The sequence below is a fragment of the Schistocerca americana genome, chromosome 1 (genome assembly GCF_021461395.2).
Source record: "Schistocerca americana isolate TAMUIC-IGC-003095 chromosome 1, iqSchAmer2.1, whole genome shotgun sequence".
NCBI lineage: Eukaryota > Metazoa > Arthropoda > Insecta > Orthoptera > Acrididae > Schistocerca > Schistocerca americana.
In genome coordinates, this window is record NC_060119.1 from 1,024,006,679 (window position 1) to 1,024,028,388 (window position 21,710).

Consider the following 21,710-nt stretch of genomic DNA (forward strand, 5'->3'; position numbering starts at 1 on the left):
TAACTGTAATAAACTAAAGACAGACCCTATGTAATTTATAAATGACGCCAATTCTAATACCGCATATTCAACATTTCACTAACCGTCAAGGTGATCCAAGCAATTTCATTGTAAGCGTAAGTGAAGCTAAAACTTTAAGTGGTACGAATGCTAAAGGCACCCTGTTGACCTGTCGTCTTCTCCTGTTATCACTCACGTCAACGTGATTTTCAGAGCTACTGTCCCCATAGATATGTCAACGCCCGCGGGCTGCTTAATGCTTTGAAGTAGCTGACAATGTAGTTCAAATGGCTCTGAGCACTATGGGATTTAACATCTATGATCATCAGTCCCCTGGAACTTAGAACTACTTAAACCTGACTAACCTAAGGACATCACACAACACCCAGTCATCACGAGGCAGAGAAAATCCCTGACCCCGCCGGGAATCGAACCCGGGAACGCGGCCGGCCGAGGTGGTCTCGCGGTTCTAGGCGCGCAGTCCGGAACCGTGCGACTGCTGCGGTCGCAGGTTCGAATCCTGCCTCGGGCATGGATGTGTGTGCTGTCCTTAGGTTAGTTAGGTTTAAGTAGTTCTAAGTTCTAGGGGACTGATGACCACAGCAGTTGAGTCCCATAGTGCTCAGAGCCATTTTGAACCGGGAACCCGGGCGCGGGAAGCGAGAACGCTACCGCACGACCACGAGCTGCGGACAACAATGTAGTATTTATAGTGAGTGTACCTGCAGTCTTTTAAAGGACAACTGCACACTAGAAGGCTGGTGGCGAAATTACCTAGGTTACCTGTCTCTCCTGGCTTCTTTTCACAGGATTCAAGTGAAATTTTAGGTTATTTTAATGTTCAGAAGTCCAGTTTATCACTTTCTTATACCGTTCCTGTTACGCTTTAATATTTCAAGTTGCGAAGGAATATTTAGCATTAGATTATCTAAAGTAATGAAACTTCGTCATTCATGAGACCTTTGAAATTAAACGAGTGGATGGAAGTCTCTTTCACAACAGTGCTCGTTAGATTCAGAAAATGAGAAATAAAATGCAATAAAAGTCAATAATTCTTGGAAGGTTAACTGTACGGCAATACTTACAGCCTTTTTCAACAGAACACACCTTGTGAATGAGCGTGAGTACCTCCTCCAGCGAATAATCTCCAGGTGTGGTAAATTCTTCATCTCTTCGGAAAGGTGCCATTTCAAAAACAATGAAATAAACATATCATTTAGCTAAGATGATAAATACTGTAGCCTGTTCGAAATACTTTCTTTGCCCTTTATATTGTATTAGTAAAATACCAGCAAAGGAAGGAGCATTAATGTCTGCAAAATTAAACTACTGAAATTGTTTTATGTGTGACAATGGAGCTCTGTGGCTGTACGTTAAATTTATAGTAGAAATAAAGCAACCAGCTACGGTGTTAATGAAATATTGCTCTCTGGAAGAGGTAATATAACGAGATGAAACTTTAAAACAACTAATGAGAAGCACTAAAGTTCGGGAAATGTGTTGCTGAAACTTTGGAAGACATTTCGTTTCAGAGCGATGGATATTCGTACAGCGCTTTACATGAAGCATGGTATGAAAGCTCCAAGACGTCTCATTCTTGGCTTTCTTACGTATCTGTCCTTGATGTCAGTATCTCAGACTAAACGAAGTTTGAAAACCACGCTCACGGAATTAGGAAGCTTTTAGCCACAGCATCGACTTGAAAATAAAATTTCGTTCAGAGCAGGGAAAAGTCTGCTATTCTTCTATGGTGTTTCAAATGTATGTGTCTCCTCTGTCTACGTCTTATTTTTATTTCTGCTTTTTGTAGGAACTGAGTCATGCGCAAAATGTTGTGTATGTCATTAATATCCAACAATTTGTATCACGAATTAGTGGCTATGTTTCATCGAAAAGGTATTTCCACACAGTTGTTCAGCTTCTTAGTGAGTCGTAACCAATTTATGAACACTGCTTTGCACACTGTCCAGAAGTTGTGTGTCTTCATTGACTGTTTATATGTAATTGTCATGCTGTTGTTACTGTCAGTAGTTTTTGTCTTGATGATCATTTGTCTACATCTTTTAACATATTTTAATAAATTACAGTAATATTAATAGAGCGAAAGGAGTTCAGTATCCACACCTTTTGTAAGAGTTACAAAAATTCCCATTTTCAGCTTACACGATATTTTAGTGTATTTAGTTATCCACAATTTTTTACTTATTTTGTTAATGGAATATCTTCAGAAATCTCTAACAAATTTGCTATGAAATAGACTACATTTCGAATTACTCGTATATTCTCATTTATTGTATAAATCAGCCTAAATCGTTTTATACGATTATTAAAATTCCATTGATAGGTTGATCCGTCGGTTTGTGGTAGAATATTTTATACATTACAAATGTAAACGCACACGACGTGGTATAGTGTTGTACAATATTTATTATTTATTTCACAAACCGGATGCTAGGTCGTTATCAGGTACAAAGATAAAAATGTATAGCAATAAAATTATTGCACCCTCAAAGATTTAAAACTAGTGCATCTACAGAGTATCTAGCTTTCCAAAGTTGTCAGTTGTTAATGTTTGATTTAGGTCTAAAACGAGACGAATTATTTCCGTGAAATATCTTTAAGTTCCATAATGGTACATCCCATTTTCACTGAAATAATTCGTCTCGTTTTAGTCCTAAATCAAACATTCGTTATCATCACTGGAAACTAAGATTCTCTGTAGAATGTAGATGCACTAGATTAAAATCCTTGATCTTTCGAGACTTACATTGCCGTTCATGTTCGTCTCTGTATCTGATAATAGCACAGCAACCGAAAACTGGCTTGCAGAAAAGAAATTAATAATTAGTAAATATTGTAGAATATCATACCATTGTCGTGTGTGTTTTCATTCATAACATCCTTAAGGGGATACGGAATCGGATTTTGGGTTAAAAAATCGAATTTTTTTTTATTGGCGTATTATATTCTGCCATGTTTCCTCTTTAAAATGACGTATCATACATAGCTCTACTACAATTATAACTATTTTATTTTTATATATTTGTGAGATCGGGTATTGCGCTTTAGTTATACACGTCTCTCGTGGCTGACCATGAACTTTTTGGCAGTACCTTTAAAGTGACATGAATTCAAATATCCCGGTTTCCAGCGACTATTTATACACTAGTTGCCCGAAAATGTTTCTCTCTGGTTTCCTCAAGTTACTCTTTGACTTTGTGGCGGGACTGTTTTGTAAACAGTGTGATATAAGAAAGTAGTTGTTGCTGAGTTATTTCGTATTTAGTGCTTCATTTTTCGCAGTGAAAATGCCTAGAGCTAAAGCAAAAGTATTTAAAAAGCGTGTGAACTGGCAAAAGAAAAGAAATAATGATTCATTAGCAAAGCAAAGCAGTTCATCATCATCACTGTTGGAAAATGTGAATCCACTTATTACTGATTTGCCGAACGAACTTACACCAAATGAAAACAGTGCTTCTCATAAAAAACTAAGAGATTTGGAAGAGAAATATAATTTACTTGATAGAGGGAATGAAGTTTTTGAACTCATTGATACGAATATATTGTGTGAATCTCTTGAAAACAGTTTGTGCTGCAAAAAATGTCATGGAAACGTTTCTCTGAAAGTAGAATCCCATGTTGGCCTGGCTGCCCAGTTTAATTTAATATGCAGTGTTTGTAAATACAGCTGTAAGTTTCCAAGTTCGGTTTCAGTAACTGTAAATAATGGATACAAGAAAACTGAACTTTATAGTGTAAATATTGGGTTAGTTTATGGATTGCGAGCAATTGGTAAGGGCAAAGCAGCTGGTGATATGCTATGTGGTGTTCTAAATCTTCCAAGTGCACCTTCAAAGTTTGAAGCTTACAATTATGTACTAGGATCTGCAGTTGAAGATGTAGCACAGAAGTCAATGCAGGTTGCTGTGGAAGAAGCAGTGGAAGAAAATGACGGCAGTCGTGACCTCACAGTGGCGTTTGATGGCACGTGGCAGAAAAGGGGCCACACCTCCAACAATGGTGTTGTAACAGCAACTAGTGTTGATACTGGCAAGGCTATTGATGTTGCAATAATGTCTAAATACTGTAGGTGCACAGGCAGGCTGAAAAATGAACACAGTGATGACTGTATTGCTAATTATTATGGTAGTAGTGGTGGCATGGAGGTTGCTGGGGTGAAGAAAATTTTTCATCGCTCTTCACAGTGGTATAATGTTCGCTATGCCAAATATCTGGGAGATGGTGACTCTAAAGCATTCAAAGAAGTTTTGGAAAGCAAACCATATGGGAATAGTGTAAATATAAGCAAACTTGAATGTATAGGACATGTGCAGAAGAGAATGGGTGCCAGGCTGAGAAGGTTAAAATCAGTTATGAAAGGGAAAAAACTAGATGATGGGAAAACCTTGGATGGCAGAGGAAGATTGACTGATTCCATAATAGACCACATTCAGAACTGCTATGGCCTTGCAATCAGGCAAAATACAGGCAATCTTGAAGAAATGAGGAGAGCTATATGGGCTTTATATTTCCACACCGCATCCACGGATGAGCATCCACAACATGGTTTGTGCCCCAAAGGTGAAAACAGCTGGTGTAAATACAATAGGGGACTAACAACAGGAGAGAAATACATTCACCACCACAGTCTACCATCAGCCATCATGGCAGAAATAAAGCCCATTTTCAGAGATCTGGCTGACAGAAGTCTTCTGATGAAATGTCTTCACGGAAAAACGCAGAACCCCAACGAGTGCTTGAATAGTGTGATATGGCATCGTCTCCCAAAAACAGTGTTTGTCGGAATTAATACACTACATTTTGGTGTGTATGATGCTGTGGCAACCTTCAATCTTGGAAATATAACTAAATGCCAGGTCCTTCAAAAGTTGGGTATGTGTGTTGGTTCCCGTACGGTACGTGCTATGTTCTTTTTAGATCAGCACAGACTAAGGCATGCTGATAATATAATCAAGACATTAGTGAAAAAAGCAAGACAGGTGCAGAGGGGTGCCAAAAGAAGACTTGAAGATGATTATGAAGACTGTGAAGGGGGTATTAGCTACGGATCAGGAATGTTTTAATCTTCTTTCTCCGTTTCCCGTAAGTTTACTTTTTACTTCATCTAGTAACATTATCTCAGGTACTGGTCAACCTAGAAGTCTGAAATTTTTATGACGTAGTGACATAGGTCCCTATTACATACGGAAACAACGATTTTTTAATTACTTGATTTACAAAAGACTTAGGGGTGATAGTCTAGTAAAAAGCGATGGAAAAAATTTACTTAAAAATAAATGTACAATATCTCTGTAAGAAAATACTTTGACAGTAAACTGTTGTTTCAGTATTGTTGTAACATATGAATGCACATACAGTAAAATTTTTACCTCTCTGTCTCCAGTAGTTTGTGAGAAAATGTTCCCTATAGTAGGCATATATTAACATTGCGGGGATAGGTGATTCCGTATCCCCTTAAAATATTTTAATCTGCTGCCAACGACAGGTACTACGGGGTGACATAGACATATCTCATCTTTTCCCTGTGATATTTTTGACTCAAAGGTTGATTAAAAAGACATCCTTCGTTAAATATTTGTATTTTTCAGGAATGCGATATAACATTTTTATTCGTTGAGTCAGAACTTATCCTCATTATTTTTATTTGTATATTTTGGACTAGTTTATTTTTCAGCGTAGCTACAAGGAAAATTTTTAAAACGAACGATCCACTCTGATACAGGCTGGTTTTCCCAAAAAGTTTAAGTGGGTATTGGAGGTACTTCAATTGTACTTTATTAACCTCGTGGTGTGCTAATGGGGTACATAATAAAAAATTAAGTTAACTGAAGGGGATAGCCCTATTTCAAGGTATAAAATACAGGTGATTTTCGCGATTTTTTAAGCAGAATAAAAAGGAATGCTGAATCTGATGATATAGTTTAATTACTTACATTCTCCGCTTTAAGAAATCTTTATGTCCACATCGGACGCTCCCTGTAACCGCTGCACCAAGTGGAAGGACCCCTTGCAGTCTTAACGTTGGTCATCGGCGGGAATTTCCGAAGCTCATCTTTTGGATCTACTATAAAAATAATTTTATAGAAGTCATTTTCAGTATATTTCCTATCAGTATCCATAGGATAATTGAAAAATATTGGGGCCTAACAAAATGGTGACGTGTTGAAACAAATGACATTTTCTCCGCCCAAATATCTAGTCGAAAGCTTGCACTAAAGAAAGACTTTTGATGATATAGCAAAATAGTTACGTACCCTGACAGATAATTCAGTTTAGCATCAAATTCCGATCTCAATAGTACGTACTTTTTCAAGTCATGTTCCCCATGAAGCTGAAAAACACGGTTTCGAGAAAAACGCGTTTTAAAATTTTGGTTTAAATTTTGTGTAGTGAAGTTAAATCATCCCCGGACCTTACAGCAACCCTTCTAGTTACAGAAGAAGTTCCTCCTCCACCTTCTTCCAGGCTGTGGTAGTCCTACTGGCCTCTTTGGCAGTTTTTGTCATCCGCTGCTTTGCTCGTTCGACACAGTTTTCGTCAACTTTTGTGCAGATCTTGTAACAGGTTTTTCCGCTCTCAAGTTCGAACACGTACATAAAGCGTGTTAGATAGTCGTTGAAATTTCAAGTCGACTAATTTGTTTTCGTTGCGAATGGTTCGCGGAGACCCTAATTCGCAAATCGCTTTGTGAATCGATAACCGAGTTTCTCACAGACTTGGTACGAACATTACAAAGTACCACACATCCCAGAGACTAAACGACTTTATGTGGAGGACAACTACAGCTCAGAGACATTGTAATTATCAATAACGACACTCGACACTCAATAACCATTGAAATTATCATAAAATTAGAACACTGAAAAAGACAGGAGAGATGTGCTTCCAAAACACGCAAAGCTATATGAAGATGCTTTACAAAAATAAATAAATAAAACAATGCAACTACAGTTATCACGTCACTATAGACGCATCTTCGGGATTATAATATTTATATTTCCATAATATAGATGGACAAATATGGAGTCCCAGCGTTCGGGAAGTTATCCATTCTAATAGTCAAACCACATTGGTGGGTTGTCATAATAGAACAGAGCACTTCCAAAAGGTTGTTCTCAAAATATACAAAGCATGTCTGATGAATGAACCGAGCCGGTAAACACCCCGTAGGATATAAGATCCAGTAGACTCCAGCTATGTAAAGCCAATGAGGCAAAACTTAAAATCCCGTGTAATGTGCGTACTACCACAGTATTGCTAACATATCGATATAGCGTAAGCAGCCTTGAAGGTTAGCAATAGAGCACGATGATACAGCTATGCGGCTTATGGAAACGCCGCATATTCTTGACTTTTTTTTTATAATCTTTAGGACAATTTAAATGGCTATTGAGTGTTGAGCGATGTTATTGTTGCTCACGATCCTACAGATCGATTATTTATTAAGCATAAAACTGAACGAATCAAACTTCCATTAGTCTCTTCACTACTGCTGTCAGGTACACTCATATCAAAGTTCAGTTCATTTTCTTCCTCTCCATAAGTAAACAGTGAACTGCGACAAAAACAACACTTTGGCACTTGGTTGTCAAGAATGGTAAAAGAGACGCCTTGAGGTTTTGAGCTTTGACTTTTTAATCTGGACTACGCCTTCGTAAGGTGGACTGAATGTAACCTCAGTTGGAATCTACAGATTGTTGGATGGAGCCACGAGATAAAAACAACAATACTGGCCATTAAAATTGCTACACCACGAAGATGACGTGCTACAGACGCGAAATTTAAGCGACAGGAAGAAGATGCTATGATATGTAAATGATTAGCTTTTCAGAGCATTCACACAAGGTTGGCGCCGGTGACGACACCTACAACGTACTGACATGAGGAATGTTTCCATCCGATTTCTCATACACAAACAGCAGTTGACCCGCGCTCCTGGTGAAAGTTTTTGTGATGCCTCGTGTAAGGAGGAGAAATGCGTACCATCACGTTTCCGTCTTTGATAAAGGTCGGATTGTAGCCTATCGCGATTGCAATTTATCGTATCACGACATTGCTGCTCGCGGTGGTCGAGATCCAATGACTGTTAGCAGAATATGGAATCGGTGGGTTCAGGAGGGTAATACGGAACGCCGTGCTGGATCCCAACGGCCTCGTATCCCTATCAGTCGAGATGACAGGCATCTTATCCGCATGGCTGTAACGGATCGTGCAGCCACGCCTCGATCCCTGAGTCAACAGATGGGGACGTTTGCAAGACAACAACCATTTGCACGAACAGTTCGACGACGTTTGCAGCAGCATGGAGTATCAGCTCAGAGGCCATGGCGGCGGTTACCCGTGATGCTGCATTACGGACAGGGGCGCCTGTGATGGTGTACTCAACGACGAACCTGGGTGCACGAATGGAAAAATTTCACTTTTTCGGATGAGACCAGGTTCTGTTTACAGCATCATGATGGTCGCATTTTGGAAGCGTGTATTCGTCATCGCCATACTGACGTGTCGCCGGCGTGATGGTATGGGGTGCCATTGGTTACACGTCTCGGTCACCTCTTGTTCGCACTGACGGCACGTTGAACAGTGGACGTTACGTTACAGATGTGTTACGACTCGTGGTTCTACCCTTCATTCGATCCCTGCGAAACCCTACATTTCAGCAGGATAATGCGCGACTGCATGTCGCAGATCCAGTACGGGCCTTTCTGGATACAGAAAATGTTCGACTGCTGCCCTCGCCAGCACATTCTCCAGATCTCTCACCAATTGAAAACGTCTGGTCAATGGTGGCCGAGCAACTGGCTCGTCACAATACGTCGGTCACTACTCTTCATCAACTGTGGTATCGTGTTGAAGCTGCATGGGAAGCTGTACCTGTACACGCCATCCAAGATCGGTTTGACTCAATGCCTTGGCGTATCAAAGCCGTTATTACGGCCAGAGGTGGTTGTTCTGGGTACTGATTTCTGAGGATCTATGCACCCAAATTGCGTGAAAATGTAGTCACATGTCAGTTATAGTATACTATATTTGTCCATTGAATATACGTTTATCATCTGCATTTCTTCTTGGTGTAGTAATTTTAATGGCTAGTAGCGTAGAATCAAACATCGAAGTAACAGTCTCTGTGGAAGCTACCGAACATTTGGGAACGGACCTGGCCACTTGGATTGGCCTTGAAACACGCAACATCAACATCCGAACTCCATAAATAAGCGAGAGTAATGACTAGTGGTCCTTGGGCCACGTTTCGCGTGGCCTGTCGTGTCAGGGAGATTCCAGACGGAAGCCATCAACAGTGCGTCACCGTTGCGTTTCGCGGCAGCTGCGGTGACGTCAGGGATCGGCAGGGATTATCGGCCGCTGGCTGGCCTCGGCCGCAGCAAGTGAGCCGGGGCACGGGCAGCCGCCGCGCCGCCGCGCCGCCGCGCGTTGCGTCTGCACAGTGGCTTCCGGGCAGCCTCGCGGGACGCGCGCCGAATCTCGCGACGGGGCTCGGACGTTCAGCTGGACTGGGAATGAGGCTGCGGTAGAGGCGAGATTTCTCCACCTGTCGAGTGCACCCTGAGGTGAGCTAATAGTCGCTTCATCAGGCGCACCGACTTAGGCCACAGTGCCACTGTGTCCCGTTTTATATTCTACACTAAAGCAACTGGAAACTACCAGTGCGATATTTATCACATTTTGTTGAGGTGATTAAACTCTCATTCCATTCGGGAAATTAAGTCCATCATCAACTTCAGTAATAGGTGTCAGCCACACAGGCACCAATACACTTGTAGATTCTTTGTAATATGGAAGTCATGTCACTTTAAGGAACGTCTTACCACGTCTGTATGGAAGATGGTGTTGAAGTACTAGAAGGCCCAGAGATGTTGGACAGTGGTTCAAATGGCTCTGAGCACTATGGGACTTAACAACTGAAGTCATCAGTCCCCTAGAACTTAGAAGTTTTTAAACCTAACTAACCTAAGGACATCACACACATCCATGCCCGGGGAAGGAGTCGAACCTGCGACCGTGGCGGTCGCGCGGTTCCAGTCTGAAGAACCTAGAACCGCTCGGCCACACCGTCTGGCTGTTGGAGAGTGGACTGCACAAGTTATCTCTTCGTGCTAAGTCCCGATCCACGAACCTTACTTTACAGTGTTGCGTTTTGTTTGCAATTATGTAATACACTCTACGACAAAAAAAAGAAAAAAAGGAAAGCGGCGAATCACCAAGGTAGATGTGATGTACTTGTACAAACAAATAAACTTCGAACCTCACTGACTGGAGTAGAATCGTTTTTAGTGATGAGTCCCACAAGGAACTGAGCCCTGATGGCCAGCTAACACTTGTTCGTGTCTGGAGACGCCCTGGACACCTTTGGGATGCTTACCTCATGTCGCCCGCCGTACGGCCATTTCATTTCACTGTAGGACCACTTTGGTTGTCTTCCGCGACACCTTACAGCACAAAAACACGTCGACAAAATGCTAAGCCCCGTTTTGTTGCCCTTCGCAGCAAGTAATCCTGGACTTACATTTCAGCAAGATAATGCCCACCCGCACACCGCGAGAGTTGCTGCTGCTTGTCTTCATGCTTGCCAAACCCTACCTTGGGCAGCAAGGTCGCCGGATCTCTTCCCAACTGACAACGTTTGGAGCATTACCTGCTATATATTTTGTCAGTCTAACGCGCTAACCGGACGGTTACAATATGCCTCATGAGGACATTCAGAAACTGTCAGTCACTGTCAAGTCGAGTAATCTGCTTTCATAAGGGCCAGAGGTGGACTAACGCTTTATTGACTCGCCCAGGCTCTTTCTCTTGAACAAATTACGCAGTTTTTCTAAACCTGTAACCATTCGTTTATCTGTACATATGCATCACATCTACCGATTCCTGTGCCATGTGGATAATTCTTTCGTGGTACGCCTTTTGTTTCTTAGAATGTATTATATCTTTATTCTTACTTTAAATAAAACTAATATTATTCTCCGTATTATAGACTGTTTACAGGCGTAAACGGAGGAGTCGGAAAGCAAATGAGATGAAAAAAAAACATGAAGGAAGGTGTGGAGTCAGACTTTTTTAAATGTCAGTCAGGAAAGCGAACTGGAAACAGTTCGAAGAACTTCCTCACATGATAGACTTAAGACTTGACGGGAGAACGAAGAGGTGGCGATGAAACTAGTTTCAGGAAAAAAGTTTGTTGCGAGAACATTCACAGATGAATTGAAAACAATATTGCACAATCACGTGAAAACTAGCCAGTTTATGTCTTCGGGTAAAGTTGTATTCTTAAATGCGCTCTACTGCTACGGTTTCATGAAAGGCGATGCAGACATTAGTGCAGCTGAGTCATGAGTCTGCAGCGAGCAGCAAGTTCCAGCGAGGAACAAGTAGACAGATTCTTTGTCTTACTAGGTTAGCTGTTGGACGTGTACAAGTTTATAACCATATACAAACTATTGACAACATTTTTGGAGCAAATGTGACTTTTATACAAGTCACAATGGAGTGTCAGGTACAACTCTCCAAAAATGTAAAGGATGAACGTATAGAAAAGGGGGGGGGGGGGCGCACGTGTTTTATAACTCTGACAAGTAACATGTGAAGAATACAACAACACAATCGAACGGTGTGCTCCGAAACACTTGGGCCTGCACCAGCTTTGTACTCTGACGTCAGATCTACCACAGACCGCTTGCTATCCTGGATAACACAGTGGGGGATCCTCCGACTTTTACGTTTGTGATGAGACTTAGACGCCCAGTACCACAAGGCCTGTCCGTTATTCCACCATTTTTAAACCACTTTCCATAGGTGCTCACGACAGCAGTACCCAAACAGCCGACCAAATTCGCAGTTTCAGAGATTCTCGTGTCCAGCCGTAGCGCACAGCAACGTGGCATTTGTCAAACACGATTATATCAGTGGATTTCTCCATTTGCGACTCGTATCTTCGATATAGTGACTGCCCATTCATTTCTCTTCCACTTACAATCTTTCCTTACTGCGTCACGTGCGCGCAACACCACCAAGTAGCGTTCAACCGCGCTGTGGGCAGTGGTCATCAGTCTACATGGAAGGTCAAGGTTGTACGGTGACTAATTTTTTAAATCTACACCGGCATGAATACTCTGCAAATCACATCTAAGTGCCTCGCCGAGGGTTCATCGAACCACCTGCACAATTCTCTATTATTCCAATCTCGTATAGCACGCTGAAAGAATGAACACCTGTATTTTTCCGTACGAGCTCTGATTTCCCTTATTTTATCTTGGTGATCGTTTCTCCCTATGTAGGTCGGTGTTGACAAAATATTTTCGCATTCGGAGGAAACAGTTGGTGATTGGAATTTCGTGAGAAGATTCCATCGCAACGAAAAACGCGTTTCTTTTAATGATGTCCATCCCAAATCCTGTATCATTTCTGTGTCACTCTCTCCCATTTTTTTTTTTTTTTTTTTTTTTTTTTTTTTGGTCATCACTCTACTAACTGGTTTGATGCGGCCCGCCACGAATTCCTTTCCTGTGCTAACCTCTTCATCTCAGAGTAGCACTTGCAACCTACGTCCTCAATTATTTGCTTGACGTATTCCAATCTCTGTCTTCCTCTACAGTTTTTGCCGTCTACAGCTTCCTCTAATACCATGGAAGTCATTCCCTCATGTCTTAGCAGATGTCCTATCATCCTGTCCCTTCTCCTTATCAGTGTTTTCCACATATTCCTTTCCTCTCCGATTCTGCGTAGAACCTCCTCATTCCTTACCTTATCAGTCCACCTAATTTTCAACATTCGTCTATAGCACCACATCTCAAATGCTTCGATTCTCTCCTGTTCCGGTTTTCCCACAGTCCATGTTTCAATACCATACAATGCTGTACTCCAGACGTACATCCTCAGAAATTTCTTCCTCAAATTAAGGCCGGTATTTGATATTAGTAGACTTCTCTTGGCCAGAAATGCCTTTTTTGCCATAGCGAGTCTGCTTTTGATGTCCTCCTTGCTCCGTCCGTCATTGATTATTTTACTGCCTAGATAGCAGAATTCCTTAACTTCATTGACTTCGTGACCATCAATCCTGATGTTAAGTTTCTCGCTGTTCTCATTTCTACTACTTCTCATTACCTTAGTCTTTCTCCGATTTACTCTCAAACCATACTGTGTACTCATTAGACTGTTCATTCCGTTCAGCAGATCATTTAATTGTTCTTCACTTTCACTCAGGATGGCAATGTCATCAGCGAATCGTATCATTGATATCCTTTCACCTTGTATTTTAATTCCACTCCTGAGCCTTTCTTTTATTTCCATCATTGCTTCCTCGATGTACAGATTGAAGAGTAGGGGCGAAAGGCTACAGCCTTGTCTTACACCCTTCTTAATACGAGCACTTCGTTCTTGATCGTCCACTCTTATTATTCCCTCTTGGTTGTTGCACATATTGTATATGACCCGTCTCTCCCTATAGCTTACCCCTACTTTTTTCAGAATCTCGAACAGCTTGCACCATTTTATATTGTCGAACGCTTTTTCCAGGTCGACAAATCCTATGAAAGTGTCTTGATTTTTCTTTAGCCTTGCTTCCATTATTAGCCGTAACGTCAGAATTGCCTCTCTCGTCCCTTTACTTTTCCTAAAGCCAAACTGATCGTCACCTAGCGCAATCTCAATTTTCTTTTCCATTCTTCTGTACATTATTCTTGTAAGCAGCTTCGACGCATGAGCTGTTAAGCTGATTGTGCGATAATTCTCGCACTTGTCAGCTCTTGCCGTCTTCGGAATTGTGTGGATGATGCTTTTCCGAAAGTCAGATGGTATGTCGCCAGACTCATATATTCTACACACCAACGTGAATAGTCGTTTTGTTGCCACTTCCCCCAATGATTTTAGAAATTCTGATGGAATGTTATCTATCCCTTCTGCCTTATTTGACCGTAAGTCCTCCAAAGCACTTTTAAATTACGATTGTAATACTGGATCCCCTATCTCTTCTAAATCGACTCTTGTTTCTTCTTCTATCACATCAGATAAATCTTCACCCTCATAGAGGCTTTCAATGTATTCTTTCCACCTATCAGCTCTCTCCTCTGCATTTAACAGTGGAATTCCCGTTGCACTCTTAATGTTACCACCGTTGCTTTTAATGTCACCAAAGGTTGTTTTGACTTTCTTATATGCTGAGTCTGTTCTTCCGACAATCCTATCTTTTTCGATGTCTTCACATTTTTCCTGCAGCCATTTCGTCTTAGCTTCCCTGCACTTCCTATTTATTTCATTCCTCAGCGACTTGTATTTCTGTATTCCTGATTTTCCCGGAACATGTTTGTACTACCTCCTTTCATCAATCAACTGAAGTATATTTTCTGTTACCCATGGTTTCTTCGCAGCTACCATCTTTGTACCTATGTTTTCCTTCCCAACTTCTGTGATGGCCCTTTTTAGAGATGTCCATTCCTATTCAACTGTACTGCCTACTGCGCTATTCCTTATTGCTGTATCTATAGCGTTAGAGAACTTCAAACGTATCTCGTCATTCCTCAGTACTTCCGTATCCCACTTCTTTGCGTATTGATTCTTCCTGACTAATGTCTTGAACTTCAGCCTACTCTTCATCACTACTGTATTGTGATCTGAGTCTATATCTGCTCCTGGGTACGCCTTACAGTCCAGTATCTGATTTCGAAATCTCTGTCTGACCGTGATGTAATCTAACTGAAATCTTCCCGTATCTCCCGGCCTTTTCCAAGTATACCTCCTCCACTTGTGATTCTTGAACGGGGTATTCGCTATTACTAGCTGAAACTTGTTACAAAACTCAATCAGTCTTTCTCCTCTTTCATTCCTTGTCCCAAGCCCATATTCTCTTGTAACCTTTTCTTCTACTCCTTCCCCTACAACTGCATTCCAGTCCCCCTTTACATACTGCATTACCATTTCAATATCCTCATACACTTTCTCCATCTGTTCATCTTCAGCTTGCGACGTCGGCATGTATACCTGAACTATCGTTGTCGGTGTTGGTCTGCTGTCGATTCTGATTAGAACAACCCGTTCACTGAACTGTTCACAGTAACACACCCTCTGCCCTACCTTCCTACTCATAACGAATCCTACACCTGTTATACCATTTTCTGCTGCTGTTGATATTACCCGATACTCATCTGACCAGAAGTCCTTGTCTTCCTTCCACTTCACTTCACTGACCCCTACTATATCTAGGTTGAGCCTTTGCATTTCCCTTTTCAGATTTTCTAGTTTCCCTACCACGTTCAAGCTTCTGACATTCCACGCTCCGACTCGTAGAACGTTATCCTTTCGTTGATTATTCGATCTTTTTCTCATGGTAACCTCCCCCTTGGCAGTCCCCTCCTGGAGATCCGAATGGGGGACTACTCCGGAATCTTTTGCCAATGGTGAGATCATCATGACACTTCTTCAATTACAGGCCACATGTCCTGTGGATACACGTTACGTGTCTTTAATGCAGTGGTTTCCATTGCCTTCTGGATCCTCATGTCGTTGATCATTGCTGATTCTTCCGCCTTTAGGGGAATTTCCCACCCCTAGGACAAGAGAGTGCCCTGAACCTCTATCCGCTCCTCCGCCCTCTTTGACAAGGCCGTCAAGGCCGTTGGCAGAATGAGGCTCACTTCTTATGCCGGAAGTCTTCGGCCGCCAATGCTGATTATTTATCAAAATTTAGGCATTGGCGGGGATCGAACCCGGGACCGAAGATTTTTTTTTTTTTTTTTTTTTTTTTTTTTTTTATTATGAATCAAAGACGCTACCCCTAGACCATGGGTAATCCTCCTCTCTGCAATATTTCGCGATAATACAAAACGTGCCGCCTTTCTTTGAACTTTTTCGATGTACTCCGTCAGTCCTATCTGGTAAGGATCCCACATCACGCAGGAGTATTCTAAAAGAGGACGGACAAGCGTAGTGTAGGCAGTCTCCTTAGTACGTCTGTTAGATTTTTTATGTGTCCTGCCAAAAAAACGCAGTCTTTGGTTAGCCTTCCCCACAACATTTTATGTGTGTTTCTTCCAATTTAAGTTGTTCGTTATGATGCCTTTAGATGTGTACATCATCAAATTAATCAAGGTTAAGGAAAACACATCAAGTATCTCGTCCATTATACTACGCGAAACTCGTTTTTTTACTGAAAAATGGGCGCATACATCTTAAGTGACCTCATATCACACCAGTTACAATGCTGAGAAATCAAGATCCTCTCTGTGATCTCTTGGTACACCCGAAATAATTATATAAAGCTATCTAATCAAGAAAGAAGGAAAATATCAGATAATAAAATCGGGGGAGTTTACAGCCGCTCCGGTAAAACTTTGCCTTGGCAGAGGTATTCGTTCGTCACGGTATTACTGAAGGAGGTAGTTTCGGCGGGTCTGGAGCTAACTACTTGATCTGGCGAATTTACTGGATTCGCCGTCTTGGTTGCAAATTTTGGGCGATTCACAGCCCACGGTCTATGGTTCGTTTTTCGGTTTGATGCTCTGGACAATATTTTCTATTGCGGTGATATTAGCGTGTAAATGAAAACGTAGCAACATACCCCTTTAGTGGAAACAGTACCTGAGTATGACGAACAACAAGAATTGTGTTCTATGTAAAACAATTATGAGGTAACCTCGAGAATGAGGGAAGCAATTATCACTTCGGGGAAACCTCATGCAATACATTTCTCATGTGCCGTGTTCTGAACGTTTACCTGAGAACAGACCGAATTTTGATGTTCTCAAAGCGTTCACCAATAAATGAAGCCTGGCTGTGAATTCAAACAGTAACCCATAGCCAACAGACTTTAAAAGAAATACAAGTTCATACGTAAAATTAGAATTCCTTTTACTTGAATAGATGCCTATATAGCATTAGACCAACTCCTCTCCTCACCTACTACCCCTTCTTCAAGGCCGTCAAGTGATTCGATATAGAGCTGCTAGTGTCGGCCTTTAATTTAAAAAAATTAAAAAAAAAGTGAAACACTGTCTCGAAACCAGCCCGCCCGTATAGCTGTGCGTGTTCAATCGCCGTTTCCGCGCTGGGGAGATGTGGCGGTTCTGTATCGAATCCTTTCGACCAATCATCGACGAGGGTCGATGTACCGACCAGCCTGGACTTGGTTTTTAGGCGGTTTCTCATATCTCAGTAGGTGAATATCGGGTTGGTAGTCAAGTCACAGCTCAGTTACACGAGTCGTAAACATTTAGGTGAATAACACTACACACATTCAATACCGGGGGCCGTGGGGTGACGAAAAGATAGGATTCGGTCACACCTTAAATCAACCACGCCGAGCCAGCGCCGATGCAGGCCGAAGGCACAAGGAAATGAAGAAGGTAACTGCTTCAAATCTTATGCAAAAATGTCGGAATCCTTATTGGTATCAGAATTCTAGGCCTATAACGGAGTCTTCTCCCTCAGATATTGTGGATGTACAACGTATTAATGGATACATCAACCATAGTTTCTAATGTATTGTACATGGAAAAAGTTTGCTATTTGAACTCCGTTCACAGTATATTTGTGTGGGGGTATTGCACCACTAACTGTTTATCACACGATACGAAGTTCCTCAAATCGGAAACTATGTTTGAGGCATCTCCTCGTTTACGTTGTCTGCAGTTACTGGGAACAAACAAAGAACTCTGCAATGCAGAGAAAACCAGAAACTAATATTCCTTCATTTATTAATAAATTGTTTACGCGTTCCGGCATTAGCAACCCTCAGACTGCTCATGTTCTGTGAAAGTCAACCATGTACCTTTGTAATTCTCTGGTTTTTATCTGAAACAAGATTCTAATGATGGATTACGCCGAAAAGCATAAACAATGGATTTGTAAATGAAGGAATACTGGTTTCCGGTTTTCTCTGCATTGCAGTTCCTTCATCTGCGACAAATTCAGCCACCTGCAGACTGCATAAATTATTCACCATGGTAGCCTCCATTCTGAGTGCTTTCATAGCACACCATTGTTCCCTCGCCGTTAATAAATCGTTTGACATGTATGTGCGCCTGCGATGGTTTTCTGTTAAAATGAAATTTCGGGATGTTATTGCGACTGTGGAAATATAATTACATAAGTACAAGATTCCGGAACCTAGAAACAGAGCAAATATAATAAAATAAAATAAAACTGAAGCTCTGGAGTCTTTATCTTTTGATCGTCCATCGCAATGTGGGTTGTGATTTCTAGATTCTCATTTTTCCACTTAAATGTAACGCGACCTCATTAGTGAAAAATAAACATGAAAAGTAAAGACTTTGATCACCAGACACGGAATGAACTCACGAAACTCTATACGTTTTTGATTATCAGAATACTAAAGCGTTAGTAGCAATGGAATCCTGAACGATTTGAACACAAACGACGCTGAAAAACAAGCCAGAAATACTTATAAGTACTACTAACTCTAACATGGTAGGGTGAGCAGACTATTGTGAAAGACACGCAAAACGGTACTGAATGCTCCCCACTTTCTGAACAGGCGCACTGGGTCGACTTGTGGAATTCCTTGCCTTCGAACTGCTGGTACCATCATCCAAGTTGGAGGTGCACTGCCGTAGATCCGATGAACATAATGCCGTATATTTGTAACTCAACTGCAGCTGTTGAAACGGAGATCACGAAGCGCCTTTTATCGCTTTATGATCACCATTTCGAGTCAACGCACTTTGGGTAATGGGCGTTCGAGCTTCATAGCTACACCAAAGAGATTCCTACCAACAACCATTTCAACCGGCGACGTGCAACTGGCCCCTACGTAATCTTTTAGTTTTCACTTTTAAGTTCATATTCACCCAACTTTCTGTCCGTTTTTGTCTTTGTTCGCCTCGGTCGCTCCCTTACACCTACTCCAAAAACAAAACTTCTTATAACGTAAAAATGTCAGTTACATGGCGAATAATACATAAAAAGTAAACATACAACGACGTAGAATAATACTAAAATAAATACATTTGCCCCTTAACTTAACAATCAGATTTCAAACAGTACGAAAGAACACCTTCACAAAGGGCCTCTCTCTCTCGCTCTCTTTCTCGCAAACACACACACTTACACACTCACTCGCGCGCTTACCACAAACCTAAACAAATCCTAGTATCCCGGCGGAGGTTCGAGTCCTCCCTAGGGCATGGGTGTGTGTGTGTTTGTCCTTAGGATAATTTAGGTTAAGTAGTGTGTAAGCTAAGGGACTGATGACCTTGGCAGTCCCATAAGATTTCACACACATATCCAAGTATCAGTAAATCTGGCTTCGGGAGTTATTTAATCTTCACAAAGCACGTTTTCAAGAAAACTCTCCGTCATAGGCCTTTACTGACACAGAGTACAGTACTATAAGCCCTGGATAGTGGTAACATCAATAAAAACGTTTACGATTAGTTGAGATGCCAAAACATTGTTAATTCCCGTGACTGAGACAAAGTGAATCAAACCTTCAGCAAAAGCCAAAATGTTAACAAGTTCTTTTGTGCTCCCAAAATCAGTGAGTCTGTGGTGAACTCTGTCGGACGGAGGAAGGTGGACTCCTGGATTCCTGTGCGACGCAGGAACAGCTGATTATTCCCGTCAGATTTTCGTTCTCTTAAGGCGGAGACTGCGATTCCGTGGGACCACCAAAGCTGTGTGTCAAGTGATGAGAATTATTGTCAATTGCATTTCCCTTTCGTTTGCGGAATTATTTTTGCGGTCCTGGTATTCGAACACGTGTGAACTGTGAATATCTGAGATAGGTGTGATAAGTAGCTGGAGGAATGTTTGGTGGAAGTAACGGTCACAAGATTTATTGAAGTGAAAGTAAAACCTATTACCTTTGTGGAAACAAATATTTAAATTTATTTGTCCATTTGAGCCATACACTCCAATGCTTGTTCAGAACAAACGTTTGTGAGATTTCGATGAAATTCACAGGAACCATTTGGTAGTGAAACGAAATAATGTATCCATACAGTGATAGCACCAGCGGCCTGAGTGCAGCCAGAATGATGTCGGCAAGAAGATGATGTGGACGCACTGTCAAACTATAGGCATTTCATCATCGTGGGCTTCGGTTCAATTGTGGCCCCTAACGAGATGTATGATTGTGTTTCTATTATACGCGAGATTCCTAGGTTTCTTGCAGTGCGTCTGCAAATAGTATAAATAGCAAATGGTAAAACTCCTTTAAATAGAGCTGAATGACGTCGTTGGTTCAAATGGCTCTGAGCTCTATGGGACTTAACGTCTGAGGTCATCAGCCCAGTAGAATTTATAACTACTTAAACCTAACCAACATAAGGACATAACACACATCCATGCCCGAGGCAGGATTCGAACCTGCGCCCGTAGCAGTCGCGCGGTTCCGGACTGAAGCGCCTAGAACCGCTCGGCCACCACGGCCGGCGAAGGACCTTGTATTCCAAGAAAGATCTATAATAAGTAGCGTAAGAGCTATTTTGTTTTGTTTGTCGACTCTAATGCAGGTTGATGGCCCTTACGAAACCTGTAAAGTGCACTACTGTAAGATGGTTCTCCGCCTTTCAGGATGTAATTGTTTCGGCTAGTGTAAACGCATGGAGCAACAGCGGACTTTTTTAAAGAATAGCTTATATCGTGAATGAAATCAATGACGTCCAAAAAAATTATAGATTTCATGTCTTTTTGATGCCGTTGATTTTAAATCGCCTTGTAAGTTGATGAAAAAAATTGTGATGCTTGAGACGGTTTCTTGGCCTAAACTGGTAGTATAATGAAGACATTCACCCACTCTTGGCGGTAAAACGTAAACTTTTTGAAAGAAAAACAATTAAATAGACTCGCAGTTTCTCTGTTCGTAGCTGTAGATCCTGTATGAGGAGAACTGGTCTGAGGTAACCAAACTTTGCCCACAAAAAATACGTTCAGCTTCCTTGTTTACTTCTTTCTCATCAGTGAGTAGACCGCGCATCAAAGGAAGTGACGCACGTTATCACATAACAGATAAACAGCTGCGTGGGCCCACCATGTTGCTTAAGCAATTTTTGTGGAACTGTGACTTCTTATTTTCACCACAATGTCCGAGTTACATCAGTTTCAGTCATGCGAAGATCAAAACGTCAGTTAGTATTTTTCAATTGATTACCGCCTCTCACTATGCTGTCCACCTGATATTTATGACTCTTATAGCACCGTAGATTTCGGCGGCTCCTTGCAATTAATTTAGACACACAAAATAACTAATAGAGTTAACTCTTTGCCAAGGTATTTCATTCACACCATCATAGCTAACATGATGCCTGCACATATTTAACGCGTATGATCATTTAATGCTGAAACCTGTGAATCACTAGACCGTCTCTGATGACATCGTAATCTATCGGGTGTTGAATCTGGCCTATTACTATTTTTCTCCATCCAGAACTTGACAGCTCTTCCCGTGTCCATATACACTGAGATACCTCCCCATATTGTGTCGGACCTCCTTTTCGCCCGGCGTAGCGCATCAACTCGACGTGACATGGACTCGACAAGCTTTCGGAAGTCCTCTGCAAAAATACTGAGCCATTCTGTCCCTATACCTTCCCGTAATTTCGAAAGTGTTGCCGGTGCAGGATTTTGTGCATAAACTGGTCTCTCGATTATGTCCCATAAATGTTCCATGGGATACATATCGGGCGATCTGGGTGGCCAAATTATTCGTTCGTATGGACCAG

The 21,710-nt window shown here is 41.6% G+C and overlaps 1 protein-coding gene across 6 annotated transcripts in view; it reads left to right on the forward strand.

The window, feature by feature from the left end:
- The window catches only part of LOC124616497 (parathyroid hormone/parathyroid hormone-related peptide receptor-like), a 759,731-nt gene that overhangs the window by 582,310 nt on the left and 155,711 nt on the right, over nt 1–21,710 (forward strand). For 2 of the 6 annotated variants that reach the window (XM_047144827.1, XM_047144850.1), the window contains exon 1: nt 9,447–9,590. The exons of the other annotated variants lie outside the window; for them this stretch is intronic. The gene's annotated coding sequence lies outside the window, so the exon portion shown is untranslated. Of the gene's footprint in view, nt 1–9,446; nt 9,591–21,710 lie in introns of those variants that run through there. 6 annotated transcript variants of the gene reach the window in all.